Source organism: Labeo rohita, unplaced genomic scaffold, assembly GCF_022985175.1.
Source record: "Labeo rohita strain BAU-BD-2019 unplaced genomic scaffold, IGBB_LRoh.1.0 scaffold_205, whole genome shotgun sequence".
Lineage (NCBI taxonomy): Eukaryota > Metazoa > Chordata > Actinopteri > Cypriniformes > Cyprinidae > Labeo > Labeo rohita.
Window position 1 is genome coordinate 104,442 of NW_026128275.1, and position 11,311 is coordinate 115,752.

At 41.1% G+C, this 11,311-nt stretch overlaps 1 protein-coding gene across 6 annotated transcripts in view; it reads right to left on the bottom strand.

Moving 5' to 3' along the window:
* The window catches only part of LOC127159274 (membrane-spanning 4-domains subfamily A member 15-like), a 75,770-nt gene extending 66,298 nt beyond the window's left edge, over window positions 1–9,472 (bottom strand). For all 6 annotated transcript variants that reach the window (XM_051102152.1, XM_051102149.1, XM_051102150.1 and 3 more), the window contains exon 1: window positions 9,340–9,472. The gene's annotated coding sequence lies outside the window, so the exon portion shown is untranslated. The remainder of the gene's footprint in view (window positions 1–9,339) is intronic.
* Between the last annotated feature and the right edge of the window lie 1,839 nt (window positions 9,473–11,311).

Consider the following 11,311-nt stretch of genomic DNA (forward strand, 5'->3'; position numbering starts at 1 on the left):
TGCAGCGTTTATAATCCTTTAGATGGGTTTCGTCAAGGAGCTGTACAAAAACGCTATTACACTCACTGACATTATATGAATGAATCGCGTTTACAATCTCTCTCGATCTATGAATGTTTCTCTCAGTTAATATACGCAATCTCACAGCCTAAAGCGTCTGTCATACCAAGTCAACACAGGCTGTCATGAATAATTAGGCAAAGCGGCTTCTTATAGGATAAGAAAACACCGCCTTATTAATAATTATGAGACACCAGCACGTCATCAATGTACAACCCCTGGCAAAAAGTATGGAATCACCCCTCTCAGAAGATGTTCATTCAAATGTTTAATTGTGTAGAAAAAAAACAAGCACATATATGCCACAAAACAATTTTCACTCAACAATCCAAACTTCTGGCTGTATAAAACACTTTTTTAAAAAAACAAAGAAAGATAAGTATAGTCAATTACAACTGTTTTTACAGAACACACAGAGGAAAAAAAAAAGGCATTTCTAAAACAAACACCTGTATCTGATTACAACTGCTAATTAGTCTGCAGTTAAAAAAGAGTGCGTGCACACATCAGTGATGTGTTGAACCAAGATGATTGACATAACTCATGGCTCCAACACAAGAGATGTTAGTTGAAACAAAGGAGAGGATTATCAAATTCTTGAAGAAGGTAAATCTTCATGGAATGTTGCAAAAGATGTTGGTTGTTCCCAGTCAGCTGTGTCTAAAATCTGCACCAAGTACAAATCAAATGGAAAGGTTGTAAAAGGGAAGCGTACTGGTAGACCAAGAAAGACATCAAAGCGTCAAGACAGAAAAATTAAAGCAATATGCCTTGAAAACAGAAAATGCACAACAAAACAAATGAGGAACATATGGGCAGAAAGTGGAGTCAATGTCTGTGACCGGACTGTAAGAAATCGCCTAGAAGAAATGGGATTTACATACAGAAAAGCCAAACAAAAACCATCATTAACATCTAAACAGAAAAAACAAGGTTTCAGTGGGCTTAAGAAAGACAATCTTGGACTGTGGATGACTGGATGAGAGTTATATTCAGTGATGAATCACGAATCTGCATTGGGCAGGGTGATGATGCTGGAACTTTTGTTTGGTGCCGTTCCAATGAAATTTATAAAGACAACTGCTTGAAGAAAACATGCAAATTTCGACGATCATTAATGATATGGGGTTGTATGTCAGGTAAAGGTATGGGAGAGATGACAGTCATTACATCTCATATAAATGAACAAGTTTATGTTGAGATTTTGGACACTTTCCTTATTCCATCCATTGAAAGTATGTTTGGTGATCGTAGCATCATTTTTCAGGATGATAATGCATCGTGCCATAGGGCAAAATCTGTGAAAACATTCCTACAGGAAAGACATATAATGTCAATGGCATGGCCTGCAAATAGTCCGGACCTCAATCCAATTGAAAATCTGTGGTGGAAATTAAAGAAAATGGTCCATGACAAGGTTCCAACCTGCAAAGCTGATCTGGCAACTGCAATAAGACAAAGTCTTTACTGTTTGTCATTAGTTAAATCCATGCCTCAGAGAATTCAAGCTGTTATAAAAGCCAGAGATGGTGCAACAAAGTACTAGTAGTGTTTTTATTTGGTGATTCCATATAATTTTCCTCAGATTTGTGTGATTCCATATTTTTTTTCCTCTGTGTGATCTGTAAAAATGGTTGTAATTGACTATTGTTATCTTTCTTTGTTTTTTAAAAAAGGTGTTTTATACAGCCAGAAGTTTGGATTGTTGAGTGAAAATTGTTTTGTGGCATATATGTGCTTGTTTTTTTTTTCTACACAATTAAACATTTGAATGAACATCTTCTGAGAGGGGTGATTCCATAGCCATGTCCACCAGCATATAACACTCCAAAGACAAAGGAAAACAAGAAACTCCATCATATGACCCCTTTAAATGTTAAAACTAACATTGTAATATGTTCAACATGTTATATTTATACATTTTATTTAAAGCAAGTTGTAATGATTTGAAAAGGCCAAATTGATCAAATGTGATCAACTCAGCTGTCCATCACTATCCGCATGGTCATCAAAAAAAAAAAAAAAAAAAAAAAAAAAAAAAAGAATTTAACAAAAGAAATTAAACTTTTCTCTAAATTAATTAATAATGAAACAATAAGAAATATAACTTTGCAGTTAAAAACAAAACTCAACAATTTTAATAGCTGCAACATCAGCCTGAGCATCTGGGGTTAGGGCTTAGATTTGAGGCTCTACCTGATTTCTTTGACATTGTTTTCTAATTAAATGACAAATTTCTTAAGTTGTATTGTGTTGTCTAATTATTTTTTTATTTTTTGACATTTTACAGATTCCTCCAATCTCCCACATGCTGAAACTCTGTATACGAAACAGTATTATTATTATTATTATTATTATTATTATTATTATTATTATTTAAAAAATGGCTTTATTATTTATTTAAAATTTTTTTTTTTTTCTTTTAATGATTTTTAAGGATGTTATAATGTTATATTATAATGTTATTGTTGTTTTATTTTGTTTATACCTGTCCCTTTGCACCACCTGGAGGTAGGTTTGTGAACGATTTTATCACACGACTGACTGGCCCTGTGGCGGTGGTACACGTGGCAGTAGTAGTCATTTTGTCTGTCCATCTACTGTACTTAATGAGTGCTGTGTGTGATACAACAATATATGCAACATGACTTATTAAGGTATATACTGTATATATATGAGTGCATGGGTCAGTGCTCAGCATTACTCATTGATGTTCGGTCTTCATATTTTCAGCACAATGTGTAGGTTAATCTAGAATTGGTTCGGAAAGTGAATTATGCATAGGAAAAACTTTAAAGACATTGTTCTAAATGTGGACTTTACGCTATGCAAATCGACCTCATGCCAGAGAGAGGCCATACCATGGCCACCTCTGACAGCATAGGCCACTCAGAATGTTGGATATGAAAGGAACCAACTTGCAGATCCCTCCTCCTCAGGGAAAGATTAAGGCTACGTCTACATTAATCATTTGAAAACTGAGTTTTTATTTTAAAATGCTCTCTGTCCACACTAGCGTTTTCAAGCATTTTCAAAATGTTTCTCATTGTAACGCCAAGCCAGCAGAGGGAGCTCTCACCCTAGGACTGCCTGCACGCTCCCTCTGCTGCTTCTATTGCTACTTCCTGTTTGTCTCTATTTAAAGACTCACCATGTGCTTCATACCTTGCGAAGTATTGCCAGTTTATCCTGCCTTACCGAGCGTTTATATTACTCTGTTGGATTACCTGTTGCTGTCTTGCTTTGTCTTTGGATTATTGAGTTTACGGATTACCCCTGTCGGATTGTTTGCTGGATAGGACTGACTTCTCGGTATTCGACCCACTGCCTGTGTATTCACTCTGCTGCTTGGTTTACGTTTACATTTTTGGACTGCTTTCCTGGTTATTGACCCTCCGCCTGTTTCGACGTGTATGTTTGCTGTTGTACTTCTGCAGTTGGATTCTAACACCGCCTCAGCGTCCTCGTTACAGAATACTTCGCCTCCCATGAATCCAGCGGAAGTTAATAATACACGGCCAACCATGAACCCAGCAGATCGTCTCGTCCGTCTCTGACAAGGGAACCGTTCCATACAGGATTACGTAACTGACTTCTGTGAACTGTGTCACCAGGTAGATTTCAGTGATAGATTTCTTCTGGACATTTTCCGTTTTGGTTTGGACAAAAACATATCACGTATCTTGCCACGCAATACCCCACAATGGACTCTCGAAAGTTACATAGATCTAGCACTCCGATTAAGCAGCTCACCTTTTACTGTCGGGATTGCGGACGAGGGACCCCGCAATCTTGCAGTAGCCACCACACCACAACCAGCTCCCTTCATCTCAAGCAAACCAGAGACCCTTTACATCCCAACCTTCATGTCCGGTATTGTCACCATCACGCCAGAGGCTCCTCAAACCAAGCCTGCTAAGTCAAAGCCTGTTCCAGCCACATCCACCAAGCCTAGGTCTGCTAACGTCATGTCTGCTCACGCCACAAGGGCCTGCTCACGCCAAGCCTGCCGCTCCAGGGCCTGCTCACGCCATGCCTGCCGTTTCAGGGCCTGCTCACGCCACGCCTGCTGCCCCAGAGCCAGTCCACAAGATGGCCGCCATCCCCAAACCTGTTCACAAGATGGCCGCCATTCCAGAGCCAGTCCACAAGATGGCCGCCTTCCCCAAGCCAGTTCACAAGATGGCCGCCATCCCAGAGCCACACCACATGATGGCACACATACTGGACTCACCCCTCATGGCTGTATGGGCAGCTAAAATGGCAGCTACCCCTGATTCCAGTCAAGTTGCAGCTGTGTCAAGTCAAGTCGCAGCTGCGTTTCCTGAGTCAAGTAAAGTCACAGCTGCCACCCCCGAGCCAAGCAAGATTACAGCTACTGTTCCTGTGTCAAGTCAAGCTGGAACTGTGTTTTCTGCGGAGCCAAGTCAAGCTGCAGAGCCAAGTCAAGCTGCAGGTGCATCTTCAGAGTCAGGTCAAGTTGCAGCTGTGTCTCCTGTGTCAAGTCAAGCTACAGCTGCTGCTCCAAAGTCCAAGGCTTCCAGGGTCAAGTCCAGTTCCAGGGTCAAGTCCAGTTCCAGAGCCCGGCCAAGCTACAGAGCCACGTCAAGCTACAGAGTCAAGCAAGGACACCGCTGTTCCCCATGAATCAAGCCAAGTCACAGCTGTTCTCCACGAGTCAAGCCTAGTCACAGCTGTGCCCCACGAGTCAAGTCACGTTACAGATGTTGTTCCTGAGTCAAGCCATGTTGTTCCTGAGTCAAGCCATGTTGTTCCTGAGTCAAGCCATGTTGTTCCTGAGTCAAGCCATGTTGTTCCTGAGTCAAGCCATGTTGTTCCTGAGTCAAGCCATGTTGTTCCTGAGTCAAGCCATGTTGTTCCTGAGTCAAGCCATGTTGTTCCTGAGTCAAGCCATGTTGTTCCTGAGTCAAGCCATGTTGTTCCTGAGTCAAGCCATGTTGTTCCTGAGTCTAGCCATGTTGTTCCTGAGTCAAGCCAAGTTGCAGCAGATCTTCACGAGTCAAGTCAAATTGCTGCTGTCTTCCCTGAGCCAAGTCAAGTTGCGGCTGTCGTCCATGAGCCAAGCCACGGTTGTTCTTCATGAGCCAAGTCAAGTTGCGGCTGTCGTCCAGGAGCCAAGCCAAGCCGCAGTTGATCTTCATGAACCAAGTCAAGCCACGGCAGGCCTCCCCGAGTCAAGTCCGGCCACGGCAGGCCTCCCCGAGTCAAGTCCGGCCACGGCAGGCCCCCCCGAGTCAAGGCAGGAAACTGTTGTCCTACCAAAACCTCACCAGGTCCACCTTCTCAAACCACCTCCCATATCAGCTGACCTCGCAGAGCCCACGCTCCCAAGCCACGCAGAGCCCACGCTCCCAAGCCACGCAGAGCCCACGCTCCCAAGCCACGCAGAGCCCACGCTCCCAAGCCATGCAGAGCCCACTCTCCCAAGCCACGCAGAGCCCACATTCACAAGCCATAAGTCCATATCATCAACGTCCTCAAGGTTAACAGATACTCCACTATCTACTGTGCTGCCTGTAATGGCCGTAGCCGTTTTCAGTGTGTGGGCTGCACACTGTGCTCCAGAAGCCTCGCCTGTCCACGAGTCTACACCAGAGGCCTCTTCTGTCAAAGAGTCTGCGCCAATGCCCCCAGAAGCAGCAGCTCCGGCTGCAGAACCTCCTAAAGGGGCGGCGTTTCCCCAAGGACTCTCTGCCCGTCCTGTCACGGCCATGAAGGCCATTCATGACTTCCCTGCCTCACCTGCCCAAGCATCTGCGCCCATGCCCCCAGAGGTGTCAGCACATGCTGTAGATCCTCCTATGGGGGTGGCGTCCCAGGATGAACTCTCTGCCCGCCAGGTCGCAATCAAGAAGACCCATATGAAACTCTCTGCCTGTCATGCCACGGCCAAAGAGATCATTCACGTACACACCGCTCTGCTACGCATGTCATTTGTCTCACCCTAGGACTGCCTGCACACTCCCTCTGCTGCTTCTACTGCTACTTCCTGTTTGTCACTATTTAAAGACTGACCATGTGCTTCATACCTTGCGAAGTATTGCCAGTTTATCCTGCCTTACCGAGCGTTTATATTAGCAGCAGTATAAAAAAGTGAATAGCACATAACAACCACAATTACCGGTATAAACATGGATATCTATTGGTACAATTTGTGTCACATGACTAAACATGTGTCATCGTTTTCAAAAGGCTCCGTTTTCACAGTCCACACTGCAAGGCGAAAATGGCGTTTTCAAATTCATCCACTTTGGAGAGCGTTTTCAAAAAGCTCAGTTTTCTGAGCTCCTCCTCATCGGAAAGTGATAAAGGTACCCTTCCAAAAGACACTCCTTGTTCTAAGTCTCAGTCTGTCAAGGAAAGAGACTGCAACAGAGCAAAAATGTTCTGAGTCCTGTGAAGGAAAAGACACAAACAGAACAGACACAAACACAAACAGTCTCCCGCCACGTCCAGGGGACATTAACAGAAACCTTCGTTCTGAGTCCCCCGTTCAGAGAAACGGTAACAGATACACAGGTCTGAGTCTGCAACCCTCAAGGGTGACACAACAACAGATACCAAGTCTAAGTCTCCAGCTTTTGAGGCAGCAACAGATATGACCAAGTTCTGAGCCTCCAGCCTGTGAGGAAAGAGATAATCTAAGTTGAGATTCTTCGTCCAGCGAGACGACGACAACAACAGATGCAGCATTCTGAGTCTCCATCCTAGAGAGACAAAGCAGATTGACCAAGTTCTGAGACTCTAGCCCAGAGAGGCAGAAGACACACAGACATTCGCAACAAGGTTAAGCTCCGGCGAGCAAACCTTCACTTTAGGTAATTTTGCTTGCGTGTTCCAAGATAAGGACCTTCAGCACCTACTCCAGGGCCACATCTGCGTGTTCCAGATCTTAGGACCCTTGGTGCTCCAGGATATCAGCATCCTACAGTGCTTCACCTTCAAGGCTGTTGAAATGGATTCCTGCTCCTTTCCCCACTGTACTGCCACCAGCGCAACCAGTGGAAGAAGTCGCCGCCACCGGACTGCTCAATCAACCACAGTGAACGTAAATATCACTTCCAAACCTCTTCCAGAGACCTTGGCATTGTTGTATATTATCAGCATATGATTTTCTAATTTACATTTAGATATTATATAGCAGATTGCAGTAGATAACAAATCTTACACATATTTGTTTGATGGATAGTAAGGTTATTCACCTTATTTGTTTCAGAGTAGCAACAGTTTATCTTTTCAGATAACGTAGCTCTGACATAGCAAAACCCAACATAATCACTTGCATTTTATGCATCTTATGCACTTTATACCTTCTTCATTTGTGGTATTCATTTAGTAGTTGTTGATTGCTCTTGTCTATCTTTTGTTAATAAAATTTATTTTATTACAACTTGTGTCTTCCTTGTGTTGATAATACAGAAGAGGTTCTACAAGTTAGAGATCCCACCAATCTTTCTTATGTTATGTACTCATAACCACACATTAATTGACACGTGATCCAAGAATCATAACGTCAGCTGTGACATGAGTACCCATCACTACCGTATTTCACCTCCCTAGGTTGGCGAAAGTTAAATTCACTACCTTAATTGGCGCTCATAGGTTGGCGAAAGCGAAATTTATTACAGGACCTTTTCAGGCAAACCCTTCACACTGTTAACGGCAAGTGCTCCAATCAGATGTGTCTGTCCAGACATAACCAGTCTATCTGCATGGGTCATTTTTGTGCTACATATGTAACGAGGCTTTCAAAACAGATGCAGGAAAACTCATCATCTTACTATCCAAATAAGCGTCCTGTCGAGTCACAGTCCACAATTTCTCCATCACACAAGAAAAACTCAGTGACAGAGAAGTCTTATATATATTGTGATGTTAGAAACGGCCATTTGAGTACCGTGTGTAAGCAGACACAACAGTGATGAAGTAAGGGATTGACGAATTAATTAGCCCAAATATAGTCTGTCTGCAGACTTTCACACAAATTCTCCTGATTTAGCCCATTCCGGGCTCAACAGTCCTTATGTATTAAAAATATTTAACTGATAAAAAAAAAATAGCAGTGATGAAGATAAAACCAAGGTTTAAACACAGAGAGAGAGAAAAAGCAATTGTTCATAAAGATAATAACAGTATTTTGTAGCCTGCTATTCCTTGTGTGTTTGTTACACTCACAGTCTATAACAAGGATGTTAAAATGACTTGTAGCAAACATTCCTATTCACTCTCTAATTGTTTTATGAATGTCCCACTAAAACCCCCAAAACACCCTTTTAATGTTTAAAGAAGTCTACATGAAGACATCCAGGGATCGGTCACAGAAGACATTTAGGGGACGTTCTTGTGTTTTTTGTTTTTATTTGTTAGGCAACAAAGAAGTGTTCTGTATGAAAGCAATACAGAACACAGTTTTGTCTCGTATTTGTAGGTATAGGCCTACGCTGTATGACACCAGACCATATGAACAACAAATCCTCAATTGATAATTAATCATTCTTTTTGGACAAATCATTGTTTTATTTGCAAGGCTTTGAGACCTTGCAGAATCCTCTGTCAGAGCAAATGGGACTCGCGCTAACTGCAATTCCATCCACTAATTTTACCATCCACTTTTTGATTATTGATCGTGAGCCCAACATCCAGCAAGGGAAGAAAGCATGCAATCTAGCTGAGGAAAGACATCTTTCACAATTCTGTAGTGGAACAATTTACTCAGGCCGATGTTTTGTTTGTAACGTGACATTTTTTTGCATGACATTAAAATTCTTTGTAGAATAATTGTACATAAATGGGTTAAGCAAATTAATGTGATTATTTCTGAGACACTTTTATACACCTTTTATACATATATTTAACTGCAGACATGGAACTATGTGGTACAGTACATATATTTTGAACGCCCCTTATTGTGTCCCTTCTTTTCCTTTTCTGAAGTTAGCAATCCTAGCACATACTGAGCATTGTTACCACACTGTATTTGCACTACACAAATGTATTTGAATCAATTCAAATAAATTTATATAGCACTAAACATCAGCACTATAATTGAGAACCATCATATCATGTATCTATAATACTACAATAAGACCTTCCAGATCTATAAGGGCCATTAGAGTGATTGCTGTGAATTGTCTTCAGAAATCTGTTCGAGCAAAGCGTTTGGTCCCACTTGTCTGTTCTGAAGACAGCTTTAAAGATAAACATACCTGATTTAAAACAAGCCGAAATTAAATAAATTCATGGATTGTTCTTGCTTACCTGCTTTTATTCTGAAGCCCTTAAGAACTGTAGAAGCTGTAGCTCGGTCCTGGTTCACTTTTCTGGACGACTTTCTCGAGATCTTTAATACACTGCTGATGTTATTGATTTGTGTTCACCGGAAAGAAAGCAGCTGCTGCCAGCTGCTCTCAGTATCACTTTCGATATGATGAACAAACAGTTGCCTGCATGACATAGCAGAGTACAGTGATGAGGTAATGGATTGTTGAATTCATGTAGCCCAATATAGATTCTGTCTGCAGACTTTTTATTATACTCCTTCCAAATGTGCCTATCCAAATGTGGGGGTGGGGGTGGGGGGTTAATACATTTAACAGCAAAAAAAAAAAAAACTTTCTTCTGTCTGTGGATTAATAATTAATAAATAAAGGATTCACATGTGTCCACTTCACAATTAACAGTGTCTATTTACACTAAGTGCAAATAGCCCACCTTGTTGACAGAGCCTATTTACACTAACTCTGCACACGAATGTGAGTAAGTTAATTCTTTATAGGCATTTTCACAGTGTTGCATAATAACCAATCGCACACAATTTTGTTGAGCCTAAGAATGCAATGGCCAATCAGAGGCATTCAGATGAGTCACTGCTGAAACTCATCAGTTTTGTTGAGTGCACACAACTCTTGAATTTTCTCATCATAAACAACAAAGCGCAAATGCACGTTAAGGTTGTGATGGTGAGGAAATTGTCCCACCACTTAATCGACGTGACAACATCGATAATACTGTGGGTGGGTGGGGAGTTTTCCCTCTTTCCCTCTTTTTTCCCACATTTTACTTTCACTTTCAAATTAGCAGCAATTTGGCATAAAACAATTGTTTGTTTTTAGTTCGTTTTATTTTCAGTACTTAAATCAGTACTTAAAAGTATTTTTTTTAATATATAGATAACAATACAGTTTTGACTCTATTAAGACCACATAAGCTTCATGAAACTCTAGCACTGCAAGACTGCAGTTGAATATATCAGTAAATCTGTGTCTTCCTTTCTGTATTGCCAGATTGCTGTAACTAAATCTGGTAATTGAATTTGATAAAGATTTGTCTCTGCTTTGCATCTGAAAAAGGTATTCACTGCCAGTTGATAACACACATACATCCCTATTTACATTTAATAAAATGTTACGTTTCTATTTTAATTTAATATTTGCCTACAATTAAATCTGTTTCCTAATAAACTAACCTGTTTTGGTAAACAACATTACAGAACTATTTATAAGAGTTGAGAAATGGAGTTACACTCTGTTCAGAAGTTCCCATACTTCCCTTTGCCAACCAGGCATTTACAGGAAACAGAAACTGAAAGGCATTTGGCTCTTACAGCTGGATATTTTTTTAGCACATTCCTATAGTTCATGACATGATAATGGGTTCTCAGTGTAATAAAGTGAGTTCAGATATGAAATATATATTCAGTTTAATGCATTTTTTTTTTACAATGACAGTTCCACCACAACTTGCGAATCACAGCTTATCACTTGCTTGGAGCAATCTCTAATGGAACAAAACAGCAGGGAGCGATACACCCTTATCATAGTGAGCATCTGTTATTTGAGGATTACAGTCAGCTGCTCCTGACATGTACCATTCCAGTTTTGACATTTATCACAGCAGTCTATTTCAATCCACAATTCATTTAGCCTCTCTTCTATTGCATAGCTGCACACCACATGTAAACACCCCCTTTATCCCCAAATCCACCTACCTGGAACCTGTATGAAATCTGCTTGAGATCGTTTTCAGTTTCATAATAATTAACATTATATTTTGGCCTGTTTATAACAAACTCATGTTAAATTGTGAATTGTAATATGTATGCATGATTATTGAATCTGTTCTGTTACCCCAGGGGGGTCTGACTTGCTTCTCTTCCCGAAATTCGAGTAGGAGTATTGGAGGAATGCAGAGTTAACACCAATTACAAGAACGTACTGATCTTGTCACGAAT